General features: G+C 36.8%; 1 long non-coding RNA gene and 1 pseudogene across 2 annotated transcripts; both read left to right on the plus strand.

The window, feature by feature from the left end:
• Nucleotides 1–10346: 10346 nt before the first annotated feature.
• LOC116026997 lies at nucleotides 10347–12682 on the plus strand (annotated as a pseudogene).
• Nucleotides 12683–15455: 2773 nt separating this feature from the next.
• Nucleotides 15456–18692, plus strand: LOC116027746. 2 transcript variants are annotated; one of them, XR_004099993.1, is made up of 3 exons: nucleotides 15456–17307; nucleotides 17754–17827; nucleotides 18664–18692. It is a non-coding gene; the product is annotated as an uncharacterized LOC116027746 (long non-coding RNA). The 2 variants fall into 2 exon arrangements; XR_004099992.1 differs by lacking the exon at nucleotides 18664–18692 and having other exon boundaries at nucleotides 17754–18292.
• Nucleotides 18693–22921: the final 4229 nt, after the last annotated feature.

Below are 22921 nucleotides of genomic sequence, written 5' to 3' on the forward strand. Positions count from 1 at the left end.
ATATGAACATAAATACAACATATACAAGCATATCCAAGCTATGAACATGTATACAAAAATATTCCCAAAGCTCCAAAAACACCATATTTCAACCAAAATCAATTATCCAAATTCAAGTGACTAATTCCAACTTAAGGGAATTCCTTACCTTGTAAAGGATTTCTAACACCTTAGGAAGCAATTTTGGATCCTTTCCCCAATTTTCACCTTAAAACCTAGGTTCAAAATCAACACCATAACATCATGTATCAAGAAATTAAACATAGATTCATAACCTAGGAAGGATTACAAAGCTTTCTACCGAATAATATCGAAAACTTACCGAATAAATTGGAAGTTTAGAAGGATTTGGCTATGGAACTTTGGAAGAAAAAATGGTGGAAGATGATCACACCTCTCTCTCTCTCTTTTTGGCATTTGGGGAAGAAAAGGGAAAAAAAATTCCTTTTATATTTAATCCCAACTTATGGGATAAGCTTTAGGAAAAAAAAAATAAAATAATAAAATATCTCCACAACATATCAGTTGTGGTCCAAACAGATAAAGTTTCGGTGGAAAATAATCCAGAAAGAATAATTTTCGAAACCACAAATTTATTCCAGTCAAAAGCTCCAAAATGGGCTAGGTTCGGTACACTGCGGAAATTTCGCGGTGTACGATCAGAAATAAATTTCGACCCTTATAGCTCATCCAATTTCAACTTAACTAAGCAGTAAGTTCATACTTAGTCATAACATGCCTAATCATCAATTTTTTAAGGAAATCCGAGCTGAAAATTCGTCCTCGAAAATTTTACGGTTCGTGACCGGCACGAACGATCGCAGCTTAATGACAACTATACCTCCGTATAAAAATTCCCTTGACATATCGGGAGATCATCTTATGAATGTCATAGCCTAAAGATATATTTTCCGACCCTTAGACTTATCGGAAAGACGAGGGGTTACAAAAAGACCCAAATGGAAAATCCCTCACAAGATTAATTCAAGGAATTGGGCCCTCTTATTAATTAATTAAATTAGAGTATGAAATATATCCCTATTTAAAGAAACGGAGCCCAATTAATAAAATTAATCACACGGTAGGAATATTACCGGAGTTCAAGGCTTGAATTAAATTCGGGGTATCACAGTGTGAGGCTCTTAGTCCCTGACTTGCTGAGTCCCAAAAGTCCCTTCATCTCTTGACTCTTCATTCTTGAGGCTTGACTCTCTGTGATTCTGTGGTGGTCTTGCCCAAAGCTTGTTGACGGACTCACTGGTGGTCTGGTGGACGCTTGGACGGTGGTCTCAAACTGGTGGTGACAGTGGAAATTGAAGGAGTTGATTGTCGATTCCTTGAAGGAGTTGAACTTTTGAAGGCCCTTGTTATCCAGGGAAATTGTGTGAGAAAATAAGTAAATCGCCAACCTAGTTATTTTTACTTTTTGATTTATTCATTATAATGTGAATTATGTGATATAATTTAACTATCTGAGATTCTGAGTTGTGAACTTGTGATATATTTTGAATTCTGATTTCTAAGTTCTTATATATATTATGAAAAATGTTGTGGTGGAAGCACTAAATGATGATCTTCGTAACTCTATTGTCTTTCTTTTTTATCAGTTTATGACTTTATGTAATGAGGTCTAACTGTTTGAAATTTTGAGTTGTGATTTGTGAAGTTGTGATATATTATGAAAAATGTTTTGGTGGAAGCACTAAATTATGAGCTCTGTTATCTTTCTTGTTTATGGATTGAGGACCCTTAAATATAATGTTTAGAGGATATAATGATATTTGGCCTCTGAAATGTGGAAGCTAATTACCTGAATACATGATATGTGCGTAACTGCCTATGTGTTGTCCATATGATGAACATTCAGAGATGAGAGGCCTTTGTTGTCTCTAATAATTTGATGAATGTCTGATGGAACTGTGTTGCACTTCTTAGTGCTACACTGTTAAATATTAATATGTGTATCAACTGTGATTCTGTAAATATAATGTGAATGTTGACTGTCTGAGATTTTGTATTATATTTCCCAACTCCTACTATGTGTACTGGTAATGTTCCAACTATGTGTACTGGTAATGTTCCACTTTTTTAGATGGACAATATCAGTATGCCTAGTACTGGTTGTGAACCTACCAATTCTTCTGCTCAATGTGTGGTGGAAGCCCGAACTGTTGAAAGATATACTCAACAAATTGTGCTGCCTATTGTTGAAGTTTCTGCAAAGAAAAGGAAACAGGTTGATGCTAGGTCAAGAGTTTGGGATCATTTTCAAAGGATTTCCGATAGTAATGGTGTTACTATACAAGCAAAGTGTATCTATTGTGCAAAGATATATCATTGTAAATAAAAAAAAAACATGGTACTTCATCCTTAAGGAACCACATGCTTAGCTGTATGAAAAACCCTTACTCTAAAGATACTAGGCAGTCTTTTCTTACATTTCAAGCTGTTACTAGCACTGATGCATCTGAACCAAGTGTGGGAGAGTTGGGGACATGGGTATTTAATCAAGAAACCATTAAGAGAGCTTTGGTAGAGATGATTATAATAGATGAACTTCCAGTTTATATTTGTTGAGGGGCAAGGGTTTAGGAGGTTCATTGCAGTGGCTTTCTGACACCCCAACTTTTCACAAGCTGAGAAAGCTAAAACTTTAAACATAAAAGCTGCATATCTCAACAACTACTCAAACTATAGCGGAAGCGATTTAAATCTTATAGGGTATCATGCCACATCTAGGTAAAAACACAGCCTACATGCACAGGCTATCCAAAACCAAAACATAAATCCTCAAAACATCATAGTAACAATCTAGTCAAAGGTACATAATCCAAGACATAGGCACACAGGCCCGAAAGGAGTCTAAAACATAATCTAGTCTAAGCAAAGCATCATAACGATATAGCTCTAGCACGCTCACGACTTAGACTACTCCATACTTGGAAAACATTTAGAAAACCATTAGCAAAAGAATGCTAAGCAACCACCACTCACACTCGTGAGAACATACATATATAATAAGTTTGTAAATAGGTTTACACACCCGTATAGAATATACACACCAACGAACTGTTCTTCAATTAAAACAGAGACTCAACAATAACACGCTGAATAAGCCATAAACCAAGGACTCTCCAAGTAAAACCAATATCCAATATGAATGTACAAGGCAACAAGTCTATAATGGAATACCAACTGAGTCATAACCTCAACAGATTACTCACAAAGAAACCACCAAACCGCAATATATCAAGGAATAACGGACAACAAACGAGATACAACTCAACTAAAGAACCACAAGGAACCAAAGAAACATCATACCAAAGATGAGCACCAAACCTTACCCTCCAACCACAATACTATCCCTCATACCAACCACTAAACCCAAGTTAGTACACAGAGGCATAAAGCCCAACCACATAGGCAAATGATGCCCGTAACCACAGAGGCAAATGATGCCCGTAACTACAGAGGCAAATGATGCCCATACACAGAGGCAAATGATGCCCAATCATAGAGGCAAAAGATGCACAATCACAGAGGCAAAAGATGCCCAATCACAGAGGTAAAGGTTGCCCACAGTTAGCTCACCCTCAACAATCCAAAAAGGTACCCAGAGATTCACAACCCCACATCCAACCTCAGACTCAACCCCAAGAATTATCCACCAACAGTGTTCATCTCAAGTTATGAACACAACATACACTCAGAGAATATAACCAAGGATTCAACCAACCAATAGACCAAGAGAATGAATCAAAAGACATGAATAACAACTCCAGAACCAAAGTGAAATACTCAGCAAAATATCCAAACAAGTTCCAGAATCAAAGACGAATCAACAAGACAACAGATCACAAAATAGCCACTGGAACCAGAATTCAAAATGAATTGGCGGAACTCAGTGGCGGAACACCTAGCTCCGCCACTCTCCTCCGCAAGAAGGAGGCGGACTCCCTTGGCAGAAGACCTCCCTCCGCCATCCTCCACCGCTACACACTTGCGGAAGACTCTAGCGGGACACAATATACCGCTAGAGTGCACCGCAAGAGTGATCCCAACGCACAACTCCCAGACTCGAATCAGAATACGAAATGTTCATTTCCAGAATGCAAAAATATGATCAGATTGCCCAAATTACATATCTCAGAAGCCAAATAAACATGGAATCCATAACAATGAATGCTCATACTCATCAAGATGCAAAGAATCAAGATGCAAAGGATCAAGAACACAAGTTCAATAATCCATCAAAATAGACTCACAGATCATTAAGAACAAAGGCTAACCAAGAAATTTCCACAGGATTCCAAATCACCAAGTATTATACATAGATCAAGAGTGTAAAATAGGTTTTAGTGAGACATGATGGTTACCTCTTGTAGCACAACTTCAAACCAAGCAAACACCTTCCTCTTCACAAGCCACTCCCACCCACTTGATCATATCTTCCCGAAGAAAGATCCCAAAAGAACACCATAAGAACTTATAAAAAGATCATGAAAATAAGATGATACGAGGTATATTCCTAAAGATAAACACTTACCCAAGCCCTAGAAATCCTAAAAGAGTAATCTTGGTCTTAAATCTTGAAGAATAGAGGATAGTGTATATTGTAGGGTTCTTAGGAATGATAGGGTAGGAAGGAAATGTTTTGCAGGGAAATGAAAAAGAGTAGGAAGGGTTAATACAAGCTCTTTTATATGGATAGGAAAATCATTACATACATAGTATATGTATTATATTAGGGTAACTAGAATAAATAATGGGCTCTTATAAAGAATGGGTCTTGCATTATTTATTACAATACTAGTAAGTAGGAAATTGGTCCTTCAAAAATAAATAAATTGGGTCATTACCAAATATTCTTACTTATAAGAAATATAAGGATCCAATTTAAAGAAATCCCTTATAGGAATTAAATCAAGAATTGGGCCTTAGAATAATTAATTAATTCCGAATAGGAAATAAATATATATATATCAATTAGAAGAACGAAGCTCAATTAAATCAAATAAATTACACGATAGAAATAATTACCGGACTCAAGGCTTGAACGAAATTACGGGGTGTTACAGGCTTGTCCTAGGTTTAAAATTCTATCTAGGTGGACAATTAGTAGGGACATCCATGTCATTTATGAAGAAGAAAAATTGAAGTTAAAGTGCTTGTTTAGGAGAAACACTCAAAGAGTCAATATTACAATTGACTCTTGGACATCTATTCAAAGGATTAACTACGTGGTAGTCACTGCACATTTTATAGATGAAGAGTGGAAGCTACATAAAATATTATCTCTTTTGTACCTGTTACATCTCATAAGCGTGAGTATATTGCAAAAGCACTTGAAACTTTTTGCTAGAGTGGGGGCTTAGGAATGTGTTTACTGTGGCAGTAGATAATGCTTCATCAAATGATGCTGCACTTAGTTTTTTAAAAAGGAAAGTGTTGTCTTGGGGATCATCTAATGTGAAGAGTAAATATCTTCACATGAGATGCATTGCCCATATTCTGAACTTGGTGGTGCAAGATGGTCTAAAAGAAAGTGATACTGTTGTTAAGAGGGTTAGTGAGGTTGTTAGATATGTCAAAAACTCACCTGCTAGGTTGAATAAATTTAGGGATTTGTCAGACTTAATTGGAATTGAGAGTAAATCTTCCATGTGTCTTGATGTGCCAACAAGGTGGAATTCCACCTATTTGATGTTACAGTCTGCTCTGATATACCAAAAAGTGCTTGAAGCTTATGAAGACATAATTCTTTTAAATCTTATCTAGGTGATTCTATTCCAAATTTTCTGGATTTGGAGTCTGTGAACAGTTTGGTCAAATTGTTGAAGTGTTTCTATGATATGACTATTAGAATTTCAGGGTCCTTATATGTGACAGCTAATACCTTTTTCTCTAAAATATCTGATATGTATTGTATCTTGAATGGAATGGTGGAAGCTGATGGGGCTATGAAACTAATGGGGGCTAACATGATGTAAAATTTGAAAATATTGGGGTGATATTGACAAAATAAATTATATGATTTTCTTTGCAAAACATTTTAGACCCCTGGGACAAGTTACAATTGACTCTTGGACATCTATTCAAAGGATTAACTACATGGTAGTCACTGCACATTTTAAGGATTAACTTAGACAATCAAGCCATCAATGTTATAGTGCAGATGTTCAATCCCACAACATTCAACAAATTCAAGGCTTTTACAAGATCAGCTAAGCAACTGTGGGATAAGCTCACTGAGCTGTCTAGTGGTAATGAACATATTAGAGAAAATAAGCTTAGTATTGTTATTCAAAGATTTGAAAATTTTAAAATGCTAACCAAGGAATCCATTGAAGAAATGGAGATCCAATTTATTAAGCTTTTGGGTGAGCTATCTGTGTTGCAAAAAGAATATACTCAATGTGAGATAAACTGAAAGATCTTACAAGGACCATATATATCAAGGACCATGAGTATGAAATAGAGAGACTCGATAGAAAAGAGGCCGTTATTGACAAGCCTACCGATGTAGCACTGATGAATGATGTACCATCAACCTCCGGAAATGGATTTACTACTTTTTTTTAATACTATTGCCAAAGATCTTGTGGTCAAGCGGCATAGCTATGGCCCTCCCAAGTGAGAGGTCACAGGTTCGATCCCCAGTGGGGGCGTTGGCTCTTTGTGCTTCAGTAGGTTGAGAAAGTATCTATGAATAGATACTACGACTCGACTCAACGAAGAAGAGTCAGATCGAGTTGATAGTGAGAGGGACACTATAGCAATGCAAATGTAAGTCAAGGTAGCTGAATCCTTAAAGAGTAAGAATCAGGATAAGATCAAGACACTATAGCAATGCAAATGTAAGTCAAGGTAGCTGAATCCTTAAAGAGTAAGAATTATCAATATAATATAGCAATGCAAATGTAAGTCAAGATAGCTGAATCCTTAAAGAGTAAGAATTATCAACTTCAAACTATCAATATAATATAGCAATGCAAATGTAAGTCAAGATAGCTGAATCCTTAAAGAGTAAGAATTATCAACTTCAAACTCACAACTCTAGCTTGCTAAAAGAATGAATCCTTAAAGAGTAAGAATTATCAACTTCAAACTCACAACTCTAGCTTGCTAAAAGAGCTCGAAGGATTACACAAAATAGACGAGAAGCTAAGGAAGTTTATGATGGAAACTCTTAGGCTTACGAATGAATGCAAATTAAGCAAAGAAAGAGATGATAAGCTGAGAACACTTTTCGGCTCATATGCAAGTAGCTCAAAAATAGTGGATAAATTGCTAGCCATACAAAAGCCAACTGGAGACAAAACCAGACTTGGTTTTCTCTCCAAACTCCCTTAATCCTACTACTAAAGCACTTATGTTTGTAAAAGAAACTAATCAACAAATAAAATTGTAGAGGAACATACGTATATACTAGCTTAGCTTGTATATAGAGGCAACCATTGCAGAAATGTCTTAGGTTTTAACGGCAACCTAAGAGATAACCAAGTGAGGGGGAAAGCTTAAAACTGAGGAGGCCAACGGAAAAGTTGGAAACCTTCCAGAAACAAAAGCATACATCGTAGATCAACTGAACAAAATCAACAAAGATGGGTTCCAAAGAACACAATTCCACTTATTCACAAAGCTAAAAGATCAATTGTTTATGCTAACAACGGATATTCTCCACCACTCTCTAGGAATAAGGGAAGAACTCCGAGAATGGGTGCTTGCAGACTATATCCATCTTACCATGATTGGGCTATGGTTTATCACATGGCGAAGGTATACTTCCCAGATGAACCAAAGGTTTCCAAAATCCTCAAACAATTTTCAAAATAGTGCACCCAAATGGTTTTACAAATTTTCATTTTATTATGATCTTGAATGGGAAAGAAGAATGGCTCGAGCACCTAACAGTGGTCTAGGGCTATTCTATAAACCCAACAAAACTAACCGTCGATGACTTAGGTATCAAAATCCTTGATCAACTGATTCACTAGGAACAGATCGAGAACCGCTTAGTATGAGAACGAATGAATTATCAAATGTGGTTGTTCTAAGATACATACCAACAAGTCGTATGATGGGGAAAACGAAACAAGTACAAAGTTGAATCGGCAAATATATCACTAATAGCTAAAAACTCATATCAGCTGAAGAAGATGATATATATTTTGATGAAACCTTTACGCTAAAGAAGAACATGCATCTTTAATGATGACCCAATAGCATATCAAGGAATTTTAGAAACTCCACTGTATCTCACTGGCAGTAGACCTGATATCTCATTTAATATTGGAAAGTGTTCAAGATTTCAAGTTGAACACTTGCAAGAAGCAAAAAAGATACTCAGAGACTCAAAGGGCACTCCAGACATCGGTCTATGGTATGGTATACACATATGTTTTGAGCTAACAATCTATTTTGATGTAGAATGTAAAAGTTGCAAGATAAATAAGAAGAACATCTTAGGAACATGCAAGTTCTTAGGGGGGAAGGCTTGCATATTAGTTTAACAAAAAGCAGAATTCCATAGCCACATCAAACAATTGAGGCTAAACATATTAGTAGGAAGCTGGTGTATGCATATTTTATTATTAAAACAACATATTATAGATCATAGAATAAAGTTGAAAGGAGTTAGGATTATTTGCAACAAGAGACTCTCTCGCACGCAGGGATTGCAAATTAAATCAAATTAGGGTTTTCCCAGTGGTGTTGATAAGCACTATTTTTTATACTTAATTTAAATTAATTTTTATAATAAAGTAATTTTATTTATTTAATATTATATTTATTTTGAGCTTTATTTTATATTTGGTACTAATAAAATAATTATTTTAATAATTAAGTTTAATGATTATTTTGAGCCATTAGAATTGTATGTTGATATTTTGTTATTTTATTATTAAGTGTAAGACTAAAATTAAGTTGATAGTGGAATATAATTAGTTGGCCCATTGAATAAATTTTAATTATTTTATTAGTTCAGCAGCCAACGAATTAACCTTTACTTCATTTTTAGTTTTATTTTAATTTGTTTTGTTTTTGTGTTTTGCAACTACAAAGACGGCGGCAATTTCATGGATTCGGACGAGCGAAGAATTCGGCTACATGCGGCGAGCAACGATGCGCACTGTTGCGGCGTGTGACGTGTGTGGACACTGTAATTACTACGATTTCGACCGCAAGCTGCTCCTATGAATGTACGGACGAAATTGATCCCGAATTAGTATAAATAGGTGTGGAATTCAGTAGTAAAAATCGTCAAGTTTTGTACAAAGAATCTTATTTACTTTGTAAACACTCCCTACAATGTCCTGCTGAGTTCTTATGTTTCCAATTCAAGGATTATGGAAGTTTGATTCTACAAGACCAGTAAGCTTTATTTAGCCTAAATTATTATTTGCGCTTTATTATCTATATATCTTCTGTTATATTCATATATATGAATTAATGCTTGGTTAATTGTTGCAATAGGGCCCATTGTTCAATTATCAAGTTATTAAATTGCTAGTCAGAACCTTGAATCCGTAATTGTTTAAGTGTTTTGATGTTAGTAGCAAATAGCACAATTTGATTATAACTAATTTTCGTTTTGTGGTATGGAGATATATAGTCTAGCTTAAATGAACCGAGCTTATGAGTTTGTTGGCTAGGATTGGTAGTCTTTCTAATTCGATAATGCTGGTAGTAAATTAAATCCTAAGAGCTTGTTTAGGGTTGTTTATTAGCTAGAGAAGTAATTAAAGAGCTTTTTTTAATTACTGACGAAGTAAGGAAAGACAGGTTGTTAGAGCTTGTTAATAACCATAACCAATCTAGTAAAGAGTAAAGTTAGTTTGGCTTGCATATCAATATCTGTCTTGTTAGAATTAAACTGATATTATGCCTTGGGTTGGATACCTTTTGCTATTGACATTTACTTGATAATTATTTGCTATTTGATATTATTTTCCATTTTCCATTTTTACTATTTAAGTTTCTATTCTTATCTCATTATTTATTTAATCTATTGCTAAAAATAAGTCTAACCAGTCTCTGTGGATACGACCTTACTCATCGCTATTACAATTCATAAGAGTAAGTATTTATTATTTGTTGGTTTCGACACCCATCAAATTTTTGGCGCCGTTGCCAGGGGTTGGTGTCAATTAGATTTATTTTTATGCCACGTTCTTCTCGTACGGGTCAATTGCAATACGATCCTGAGATCGAGAAGACTGCAAAAAAAGTTAAGGAAGGAGACTAGATTGCGTAAAAACAAAGTGGTTTCTTCAACATTTGTTCAATCAACTACCATAACTGAATCAATTGCATCTTGTTGTGATTCCGAAAAAGAGCAAACAATGGCCGAAAATCAAGTAGTGGCTGAAGAACAAAGAACTTTAAGGGAGCTTTCTGCACCAAATCTAAATCAACAATCCCTTTGTATTCAACATCCTGCCTTAGAGGTTGGTTTTGAATTAAGGTCAGGTTTGATTCAACTACTCCCAACATTCCGTGGTCTTGAAAATGAAGATCCACATAAGCACCTGAAAGAGTTCCACGTGGTGTGTTCGAGCTTTAAACCGCAAAGAGTGACGGAAGATCAAATCAAACTACGTGCTTTCCCATTCTCATTAGCCGATAGAGCAAAGGATTGGTTATTTTACCTTTCTTCAGGCTCAATCAACACATGGGCCGAAATGGTAAGATTATTTCTTGAAAAGTTTTTCCCAGCATCACGAGCTGCCAGCATTAGAAGGGAAATATGTGGCATCAAACAAAGAGATACAGAGACTCTCCACGAGTATTGGGAATGTTTCAAGCAATTGTGTGCAAGTTGCCCTCAACATGGAGTTTCTGAACAGCTCCTAATTCAATACTTATATGAGGGATTGTTGCCCATGGAAAGAAAGATGATGGATGCAGCTAGTGGAGGTGCTATAGTGAACAAAACTCCTCGTGAAGCTAGAGATTTGATATCCATAATGGCTGCCAATTCACAACAATTTGGATGTAGACAGGACACACCTTCTAGAAGAGTGAATGAGGTAAACATTTCTTCCCTTGAGAATCAAGTATCTCACTTAACTACTCTTGTTCAACAGTTAGCTCTAGGAGGTACACATCAGGTAAAAGCTTGTGGGATATGTGCCGCTACTGGACACCAAACAGACATGTGTCCGACACTTCAATATGATTATTATGAGCAAGCTAATGCAATTGGAGACTTTCCAGGCCAACCACAAAGAAATTATGATCCGTATTCAAATACATACAATCTAGGATGGAGGGATCATCCAAATTTCAGCTACAAGCCACGTCCACAATTTCCACAATTTCAGCCTAGACAACCCATTTAAGAACAACCTTCATCTTCACAACAAACATCTTCTAATTCAAGTATGTCATTCGAAGATATCGTTAAGTCACTTTCCATTAACACACAACAATTTCAGCAACAAACACAACAATTTCAGCAACAGACACAACAATTTCAGCAAGAAACAAGAACAAGTATTCAACGCTTAGAAAGTCAAATGAGCCAACTAGCATCTACTGTGAGTAGATTGGAATCTCAAGGGAAGTTACCCTCACAAACTATTGTTAATCCAAAGCAAAATGTGAGTGCAATTACCCTGAGAAGTGGAAAAGAGTTGGAAGAACATACTCAAGTGAGAAAAACACCCAACCGGGATGAAGAAACTGAAAAGAGGTCCACCAACCTCAAAATGATCAAAAACCTATCAAAGAACATCCAAAGTCTTTTGTAATTCCTCCTCCTTTTCCTAGTAGGTTGGTCAAATCCAAGAACGCCGAAGAAGAAAAAGAAATTCTAGAGACATTTCGAAAGGTCGAGGTAAATATTCCTTTACTTGATGCTATTAAACAAATTCCTCGATATGCTAATTTTCTCAAGGAGTTGCGCACAAACAAAAGAAAATTGAAAGGCAATGAAATGGTAAGTATGGGAGAAAATGTTTCAGCTATCCTTCAGAAAAAATTACCTCCCAAATGCAAAGATCCAGGTATGTTCACTATCCCTTGTAAAATTCGAAATGTTAATGTTGAAAAAGCAATGTTAGATCTAGGAACTTCAATCAATGTCATGCCCTTATCTGTTTATTCATCTTTAAATGTTGGCTCCTTAAAAGAAACTGGTGTAATTGTTCAACTTGCTGATAGATCGCATGTTTATCCTGTGGGGGTTTTAAAAGATATTTTAGTACAAGTTGATGGGTTAATCTTTCCTGCTGATTTTTATGTGTTGGATATAGAAGAAGACAATTCTCCCAATTCCTCATTGATCTTATTAGGAAGGCCATTTTTGAAAACATCTAAAACTAAAATTGATGTGCATGATGGTATATTGACAATGGAGTTTGATGGTGACATTGTTAAATTTGATATATTTAATACTACCATGAAACATCTGAATGGCATGTCATCTGTTTTTGTTGTGGATATTTTATTGCCAGAAGATAATTGTCATTTGACTGGTGGTGATAAACCGAGTGTTGCGTTGCATAGAAATCCTAACTTTGAGAATGTGTTTGGAAGAAAATGGCGTCTAGCTAAAGACGTTAAAGAAAGGCGCTACTTGGGAGGCAACCCAAAGGGAGTTTATTCTACTCTTCCCTCTATTTGTTTTACATTTTTATTAATTTTTCTCTTATCTTTACATTCTATTAAGCATTGAGGACAATGTTGAGAATAAGTGTGGGGAGGGGATATGATTATTTTCTTCTCGTCAATTTGAAAAAAAAAATTCTTTCTTTTTCTGCTAAAATTTTTCCAAAAAAATAATAGTATTTTTACTAAAATTCATAACATAATTGAATAATTGGTCTTGCATATTATGAGTATTTAGTTAGTATTTTGTTTGATATGGTGGTGGCTAAACTAACCAAGCATGAATCTATGAGATATTTGAGCCTTTGACTGACACTTCAGTCCAATTATTTTAATTCTTGTGTGATATCTTCCATGGACTTGTATCTCTAGAACTTGCCTTGATTCTCTTTAAAGCTAATTTGATTCATGCATGAGTTTAATATGATTAAGGCCATCTTTGATTTTTAGCCTCACTAGCCAAATAGCATGTTCATACCGTAATATTTTCCTTTGTCACCCACTTTGAGCCTGTCAACAGTATTTTTGTTCTTATTGAGCCACATTATAATAAGCCTCATACCTGAAATTAATTTCCTTAACCTTGCCTAGATGATTAGGGGAGCTTTGATTGGGTAAATGCATAGGGATTGAGTGTGTGGAAAGATGTTGACAAAAGTGTCTGTATGAGTGAGAATAAGGAAATTGTCATTGGAATACTACGAGCTTTTTGGTTGGTATTTTCAAAAAGAAAATGAGTTCATATAGTTGTTTCCATTTGAGGTTGTTTCTAAGCTAAAGAGGGTGAAATGCGTGATTGGAAGTGTCTTTCTTCTTCTACAAAAAAAAAATAATAATAATCAAAAGAAAAAAAAAACGAAAAGTAACAGTACAAAAAAAGAGAAAATGAGAAAATGAAATTATCATTTTTGGTTGTTATTAGTAGTACAGTCCTGCTGAATAAGATATGAATAGTTTGTGGTCATATGGGGATGTGATAGTTTATTCGGTTGGAGTTGAAATATCAAAATAACAAGAGTGATTGGGCTCATTTGGTCTTTATTTTTGAGTTAGTTCATTCAATCATGCTCCTCTAATTTTGAAGGCTTTTTGAACTACTTTTCCAAATAATTCCTACCATTTGCCCTAAGCCCCATTACAACCTTGGAGAAAGTCCTTATGATTTGGTCATGCATGTTATCTTGTAGTGAAGAATGAGAAGATATGCAAGCCTATGGTAGAGCATTTCTATAGGAATTGATTTGAGTGAAATTTATACACCCTTCAAACACTTTTGAGCGACGAGCGATATACCCGTGAGGGCTTGGTTATTTAGTTTACTCCATTTTCAAATAAATTGCTTGCTAATTATTTATAATGTGTTTCAGACCAATGTTCATGAAGTGTTATGAGTTTATATATTTATATTTTTTTAAATAATGTTTTTGCTTGAGGACAAGCAAATGATTAGTGTGAGGAATTTTGATAAGCACTATTTTTATACTTAATTTAAATTAATTTTTATAATAAAGTAATTTTATTTATTTAATATTATATTTATTTTGAGCTTTATTTTATATTTGGTACTAATAAAATAATTATTTTAATAATTAAGTTTAATAATTATTTTGAGCCATTAGAATTGTATGTTGATATTTTGTTATTTTATTATTAAGTGTAAGACTAAAATTAAGTTGATAGTGGAATATAATTAGTTGGCCCATTGAATAAATTTTAATTATTTTATTAGTTCGGCAGCCAACGAATTAACCTTTACTTCATTTTTAGTTTTATTTTAATTTTTTTTGTTTTTGTGTTTTGCAACTACAAAGACGGCAGCAATTTCATGGATTCGGACGAGTGAAGAATTCGGCTACATGCGGCGAGCAACGATGCGCACTGTTGCGGCGTGTGACGTGTGTGGACACTGTAATTACTACGATTTCGACCGCAAGCTGCTCCTATGAATGTACGGACGAAATTGATCCCGAATTAGTATAAATAGGTGTGGAATTCAGTAGTAAAAATCATCAAGTTTTGTACAAAGAATCTTATTTACTTTGTAAATACTCCCTACAATGTCCTGCTGAGTATTTATTTTTCCAATTCAAGGATTATGGAAGTTTGATTCTACAAGACCAGTAAGCTTTATTTAGCCTAAATTATTATTTGCGCTTTATTATCTATATATCTTTTGTTATATTAATATATATGAATTAATGCTTGGTTAATTGTTGCAATAGGGCCCATTATTCAATTATCAAGTTATTAAATTGCTAGTCAGAACCTTGAATCCGTAATTGTTTAAGTGTTTTGATGTTAGTAGCAAATAGCACAATTTGATTATAACTGATTTTCGTTTTGTGTTATGGAGATATATAGTCTAGCTTAAATGAACCGAGCTTATGAGTTTGTTGGCTAGGATTGGTAGTCTTTCTAATTCGATAATGCTGGTAGTAAATTAAATCCTAAGAGCTTGTTTAGGGTTGTTTATTAGCTAGAGAAGTAATTAAAGAGCTTGTTTTAATTACCGACGAAGTAAGGAAAGACATGTTGTTAGAGCTTGTTAATAACCATAACCAATCTAGTAAAGAGTAAAGTTAGTTTGGCTTGCATATAAATATCTGTCTTGTTAGAATTAAACTGATATTATGCCTTGGGTTGGATACCTTTTGCTATTGACATTTACTTGATAATTATTTGCTATTTGATATTATTTTCCATTTTCCATTTTTACTATTTAAGTTTCTATTCTTATCTCATTATTTATTTAATCTATTGCTAAAAATAAGTCTAACTAGTCTCTGTGGATACGACCTTACTCATCGCTATTACAATTCATAAGAGTAAGTATTTATTATTTGTTGGTTTCGACACCCATCAGGTGTCACTAAGTGTAACTCAAGTAGTCAACCTACAGCTGAAGTTATTTGAAAACCAGTTGACATAAAGTGAAATCAATTGAGAAGGAAATTTAATAGTTTCTTACAAGTCCAAAAGTCAGAATGGGAATAAAGCTCTGATGATGTAGCGCAATCTGATTATACTCTTGACTTTTAAAATCCAATTTAATCTAGAAAAGTTAGAAGTTTTGAAAGTTTATTCACCCCCCACTCCCCCTAGGCTTTCACCTCTTTCGGGGCCAACAAACGCATCCATGAAACTCATATGCTTGCAGCCTGCTGTTTCATCCACCACCTGGTCAATGTTTGGTAATGGAAATTGGTTGATGGGGCAGGCTCCGTTGAGGTACGTCTAGTCAACACACATCCTCTAAGAGTCCAAGTAGAACCTTTAGGAGCCAAGACCACGTTTCTTAGCCACTCTGGGTAATATATTTCATTAATGTGTCCTACATGCAACAATGCAACTACTTCCTTCTTCATAAAGTCCCTCCGTTCTGCTGAGAGATATCTCTTCCTTTAGTGTATCGGCCTCCTGTTGGGATCTATAACCAATTTGTGGGTTATGATATTTTTGTTTATGCCTGGCGTGTCCTAAGGTTCCTATGCAAACACCATGTTGAAGCGGAGGATCATGTCTACTAACTGGTCTTTCAGTATAAGGGCTAAGCCGGTACCGATCTTTACCACTCGATCTGTCCGAGCGGAGTCTAGTATTTTGTCCTATGTCTCCTCCATGGGCTTGACTATAATACCCCGCATTCTCCTAATATTATTTTAAATATAATATTTAAATAAGGGCTTAGTTCTTGATCATTAATTATTTTAGTAAAATAATTATAAAGCTAATTATTTCATAATGGGCTATAGATGAGCTATGTTTATAAATTACTATTTGAGCACTCAAATATTCTTTCTAAGCCCATAATCTATATGATTTTTCTTATAGGGCTATGGACCCAATAAATTACCCTTAAGCTCAATCCTTATTTCCTAGAATTCTTCTAAGCCCAAATGAAAATATGTACATATATGTATATGTATTTTAGCCTTGAACCCAAGTTGACCCAACTTCCATAACTGACATAGCCCAAAATGGAAACTTAACCTAGCTATAAATAGTAGCTTCTAAATATGGTAACCTATGTGATCAGCAGCCAAATCCGCCCCCCCCCCCCACCCCTTCACACCCTCTGTTTCTCATCTCTCCCTCTCGACTAAACGGCCATCAAGCTCCAAGCAACAACAATGAAGGATTACGGCGGCGGCGACGAGCTTTCATCTCTTCCCTCTCTCATTTCTCTTGGACGAAGACATTGGTAGCCTCCCGCTCGACGACGGCCAGGTAAGAGCAGCCGTCTGAACAACGCCGGCCACCTCCATGAGCGACGAGCTCTGCTTCCGGCGGCAGCAAGACGGACGGCGACCCAGCAACTCCTTCTTCCTTCGTTCTCTCACCCTTTCCTCCTCGTACCGGTTTCCGAATAGTGGCGAGTGCGGCAGCAGTAGAGGGAAGCAGCAACAGTGACGGTGGTCGACGGTAATGACTGCATTCCGGCGCCACAGCTCCCCTGTTCCGACAGCGACATACGGTCCTCCTCACCCTCTTCGGCGATGCGGTACGACGGCTGTAGCGGAGCTCGACATTGGCGATCTCCCTTCCCAGCAATGGCGGCTAAGCTTTGGAGTAATAGTGATCGGCGTACAGCCTTCCTCAACGTAGACGGCAGCGGTGAAGCTCCTTTGGCGACGCATTGAGCATAGCGGTCTGATCCTGTTTTGGGCAGATTCAAGAATGATTAGCATCAAGGTAATATAGACTAATTGTTAAGCTTAGGATTTGTTATTATTATTTTAGCCTAATTAGTAATTAGTATGGTCATTAGCATGTTATTATGGATTATGGTTAATGGGTTATGGTTAGTAATTAATCCTTGTACCTAAGCCCAGTTGGTTAGGTGTTATATTATTATTAAGGAATGAGTATTTAATCATTGGCTATCAAATAGGAGGTTTGTAATTAAATGAGGAGTTATTTATTATCTATTGAGTGGATTATTTGGGTTATTATTAATCAATGATCGTATTGATTAGAACTTAGGTAATATTGACCATTATTAATACCTAAGAATGATCTTAGTCCAATTAGTGATTGTTATGGACCCCGGGTGATGGTTGTAATAGACCAATTAGGAATATTAATATCGTTATTATTGGTAGTAGTTAGTGATCATATTAGAATTGATTAATTCACAGGTTCATTATTATGGACTTGCTTTTGAGCCAAGCTTAGGAGTGGTGCTTGCTATTGGATTAATGAGCTTCAAGAGGTAATCATCCGTGTATGTATGTATATTACTTGGTGTTTTGAATCCTGTGAATTTCTTGGGGTTATAACTTTGTTTTTATGACTTGTGAACCTATATTGTGGATTATTGGACTTGTGTTCATTATCCTTTGTATCTAGATGAGTATGAATAATTCTTGTTATGGATTCCATGCTTTATTTGGCTGCTGAGATGTGTAATATGTGTATTCTGAGCATATTTCATATTCTGGATTGGTTCATCGTGTATTTTATTCTGTCTGGGATTTTGGTGCGTTGAGAGTGCACTTGCGGTGCACGCCGGCGGTATAATGTGTCCCGCCAGTTTGTTTCGTATGTGTAACGGCGGTATGGTGCGACGGAGTGTGGCGATCCGTTGGGGGGATTCGCCCCTTCGTGCGGTGGAGTGTGGCAGTACAGGGTATTCCGCCAGGCTGTTCTGCTAGTGTACTCCTGGTTCTGTTTCCAATAGCTATTTTGTGATCTGTTGTCTTGTTGATTCATTCCTGATTTTGGAACATGTCTTGAATATGTTGTTGAGTATTTCACCTTGGTTATGGAGAATTTATTCATGTCATTTGGTTCATTTATCTTGATTTGTTGAGTTAGTATTGTGGGTTTATTCCTTGGCTATTGTCTGAGCATATATACTGTGTTCATTTCCTGAGTTGAGAACTGTTGGTGGAATAATTCTTGGTAGAATGAGTCTGATAGCCTCCGAGATACCCTTAAATCAAGTACATATTAGGGTGTTTTGTCACGTTTATAGCATCCTTGCATGATGAATTGTGCTCATAAATGCTTGAAAATCACTAACCAACACACGAAAGCTACTTTTAGCCTAAAGAAGGTGAAACAGGAGCCCCGGGAGCAAATAGGAGCAAAAGTTGAGCTTAAAGAGCGAACCAGGCAAGATCGGAGCCCCGGAGGACCCAAGTGGATGGCTACACGCGTGTGAGCGTGCGTGGAAATAATCAAGTAGCCTCCCAGGCACACTCACACGCGTGTGAGCAGACTTGGAGACTGCATTGCGCCAAAATTGACTAGGGTTGCTTTTTCGGAGACTATTTAAACCCCTTTGATAGATTTTCAAAGGAGGTCCCCAGAATTTTAGTTTTCCTTTCCTTAGTTTTTCCTTTGGAGAACTTTCTCCATTTTCTTAGTTTTTCATTTCTTAGTTTAGATAAATCTCCATTGTAGCAAGACAACAAGCTTGGATTGAAGGATTACTTCACTCTAGGTGATCTCTATTTCATTTCTATTATATTTTGTTATCTTGTTCTTGGATTAAATTAGCTTTTGTCTTGGATTTCATATCATGAGTGGCTAGTTTAATCTAGGGATTTGGATTGTGTGATTGTATGATACTAGTGTGATGATCTTATCTCTATTTTGGATCTAAATGCTTAGATTGTTGGATTATCTATTCTTGTCTATTGATTGTTGTTTTGATGAGATCTTGTTTGGATTTGGCCAATCTAGATGAGAGATTGAGCTCTTGACTCTTTCATGTCTTTGATTAGAGTTAGGATTTGAAGCTTGACACAATCATAGTTCCTATGGACTTCTTAAGAATAGTAGGATAGTGTGTAGCTTAAGTGTTTGATAAAATTCCTCTTAGAGCTTTGGATGCTTGAAGGCACTCCTAAGCCAAAGAAGCCTTAGTACACAAAGGTGGAAAAAGATTAAGACAACACACTCTTGAATAGCCAACATCCTTGCATTATCTATCCATTACCTTAGTCACACCACAACGCAACATACATGAACACTATCCAATCCCTACCCCTTTTTACATATTCACAAACTCTTTTACTTTATTACTTTCTTGCACACAAACCAAACTTTATGAACTCCTTTCACTCACGATCCACCATTCACCACACTCGAATCCTATGCATGACTCAATCAAGTAAACACCCGAACACTTGACACACCTCCACGTCCCTCCTTCGAGACCGACACTCGGGGAGTCATTGACTTTCTGTTTTAACACAAATATCTTTTGACATTTCACCCTATGCACGCAAGTGTTGTCAGAGTCTGAGTTTGGTATGTGGAGACCTTGAGTCTTTTGAGTATCTTTTGGCTTGTTGAGGGTGCACTAACTGTGGGCTTGTGCCTCTGTGGAACTAACTGTGGGCTTTGTGCCTCCGTGGAACTAACTGTGGGCATCACTTGCCTCTGTGGTAATGGGCATCATTTGCTTATGTGGTTGGGCTTTGCGCCTCTATGGTAATGGGCATCATATGCCTCTATGGTTGGGCTTCGTGCCTTTGTGGTTGGGCTTTATGCCTCTGTGTACTAACTTTGGTTTGGTGGTTGCTATGAGGGATGGTACGGTGGTTTGGAGGTTGTAGTTGGGATTCTATTCTTGGTGTTGTGGCTTGGTTGGGTTCCTTTGTGGTTATTTGGTTGAATTTGTATCTCAGTTGGTACCTTACTATAAACTTGTAGTTCTTTGGTATTGCGGTTTGGTTGGTTCCTTTGTGATTATTTTGTTGGAGTTATGATTCAGCTGGTATCTTGTTTATAGACTTGTTGTCTTATGCATTTGTTATTGGATATTGGTTTCATTTGGAAGAGTCTTGGTTTGTGACTTATTCAGCTTATTGTTGTTGAGTCTTCTGATTTAAATAAAGAACAGTTCGTTGGTGCATATATTCTATACGTGTGTGTAAACCTATTTACAAACCATATTATACTATGTATTTTCTCACGAGTGTGAGTGGTTGGTTGCTTAGCATTCTTTTGCTAATGATTTCCTAAACTGTTTTCCAGGTATGGAGTAGTTTGAGCCGAGAGCGCGATAGAGATAGTTCTTCTATTTGCTATGCTTTGACTAGTGCTTGTTTTAGACATTTTGGGCCTGTGTGCCTTAGTTATGGATTCTGTATTGACTATTACAGCTGTCTTTATGTTTTGGATTGATATTTTATGGATTTTAGCCTGTGCATCTAGAGTTGGACTTTCTAGATGTGGCATGACACCCGTTAAGTAATAAAATGCTTCCGTTATGTTATTTTGTTAAGTTCTGAGATTTATAGCTTTTGTATTTAAGTTATGCCTATCTCAGTGTGAAAAAGTTGGGCGTGTCACAGTTGGTATTAGAGCCTGTGTTGAAGTCTAAGTATGAATCCTAGAGCTTGAAACTTGAGACTCTAAGACTTGATCAGTAGAAATTAAGGTATTTGTGAATCCTAGGATGTGTGAATTCTAGGACTCGTGGTGAGGACTCACTTTAATTGTTTAAATTATTCGTGCTTTACTATCTTGTTGTTTGTAGCTTGCCCTTGTGGCTGTTGTACCTTCCGGGCGCGCGTTTTCGCGGTAAGTTCTTAAGCGTTATTAAATAAGTTGCTTCGTTTTAGATTTGCTTAAAGAGCCTGCTTTAGAATAAGAATAAGAAGTTAGATGTCTATTGATGCGAAACGATGGGTAGCATCGTGTGCGTCTAGACCCTCAGAAGAGTTGGCGGCTCGTTGAAGAAGATTAATCTACTCGCGGCTTGAATTCATCGGTAGCAGTCTACGTTCCCCGGAATTGGCGTCTTCGCGTGTGTAGCATCGTCTGCAAGGTTTTTCGCTAACCTCAAGACCTGAAGAATGAGTTACGTGCAGCTGAAGTTCAACGCAAGACGAAGAAAGAGATAGGAGCTCGAAGACTAAAGACTCGAAGACCCTCGGTTACGAGGGAACGATAAGAACAGATACTTACGCGTCAAGAAAGAGTTAATGCACACCAAGTAGAAGCTCCCAGATCAACGATGAAGAGTCCCGTGCAAGCTAAGCTCGGAATTGACGCTGCATGAAGAATTAGAATTTGAAGTTGGGATTCGCAGACCCTAAAGTAGTCCTACCTACCTCTGAAACAACGACAAAGGAACAAGTTAGAAGTTGCAACCTTGAAGGGAAAGAAGACTAAATCAAGTAGAAAGGAAAACTCGGATCCTTAAGACCCCCCGAAGATCCTCGAAGAAATGCTATGAGCAAGTGGCCTAACCCCATGATGTTCGGAGAGACTAAGAAGTGAATTATGAAGTAGGGACCTCGTGTGACCTATTTCGGCACACCTTGAAAGTGGTACCTTGTGTAAGGACTTGAAGAAAGAATCTTAGTGGCGAGGAAGAAATAAGGAGTAGCTAAGCTAGCTAGTAGAAGACCGAATCGTTAAGTAATAGAATGCTTCCGCTATGTTACTTTGTTAAGTTCTGAGATTTATAGCTTTTGTATTTAAGTTATGCCTATCTCAGCATGAAAAAGTTGGGTGTGTCACATTGACGCAAGGCCAAGTTTCTTCTTCCTAGAAGATTTTTATTACTATGGCATGGACCCACAAGTCTTTCTAGTTGATTTTCTTGCATGCCTTCAAGTAATAGCTTCGGGTTTTGTTTTTGTCCCCTCTAACTACTCCAACCCCACGGGAAACTTCATGCAAAGGTGTTTTATAAAAAATTGTGGCTTGAGGTCCTCAATTTTCAGTCATTCCAAGATGACATTATGCTCGCACGTTAGCTTCACTATGAAGAATTCCATGTCCACTTTATGTATGTACCTATTTCTAATGACAGGACCATAGATCCCTCTATTTTTATGGAGTTTTATAGTAAATCCAGAAAGGGGCATTCACACCTCATTCAATTGGCTCCTAGCTAAGCCCAACTGCATGAAGGCATTATAGTATATCACAGTCACCGAACTCCCTATATCTACAAATATCAAATGCACTATCACATCCTTAATGTCCATCTTGATCACCAGCGCATCCCGATGGGGTAGTGGACCCTTGGAGAGGTCATCGTCGGTGAAGGTGATAGCATTTTGTTTCTATATTTTCTCCCTCAAAAGACTTATAACATCTCTTACATACAGCTAGCGACTCCAATTTTTGTTTTTAACAGGTGTGTCGCCTCAGGCAGGCTCACCATTAAGGGTGTGCAAAACTAACAAATCCGATGGGTCAACCCGGTCCGATCGGCTAAAACGACGTACCCGAACCGAACTAGCATCCGAAATCAATAACCGAGCAACCCCCTTTATTTAAGAAGTTTAAATGATTCGGGTAGGGTATATGGATTCCCCACCCGAACCGCCCGAAT

This window comes from Ipomoea triloba, chromosome 8, assembly GCF_003576645.1.
Source record: "Ipomoea triloba cultivar NCNSP0323 chromosome 8, ASM357664v1".
Lineage (NCBI taxonomy): Eukaryota > Viridiplantae > Streptophyta > Magnoliopsida > Solanales > Convolvulaceae > Ipomoea > Ipomoea triloba.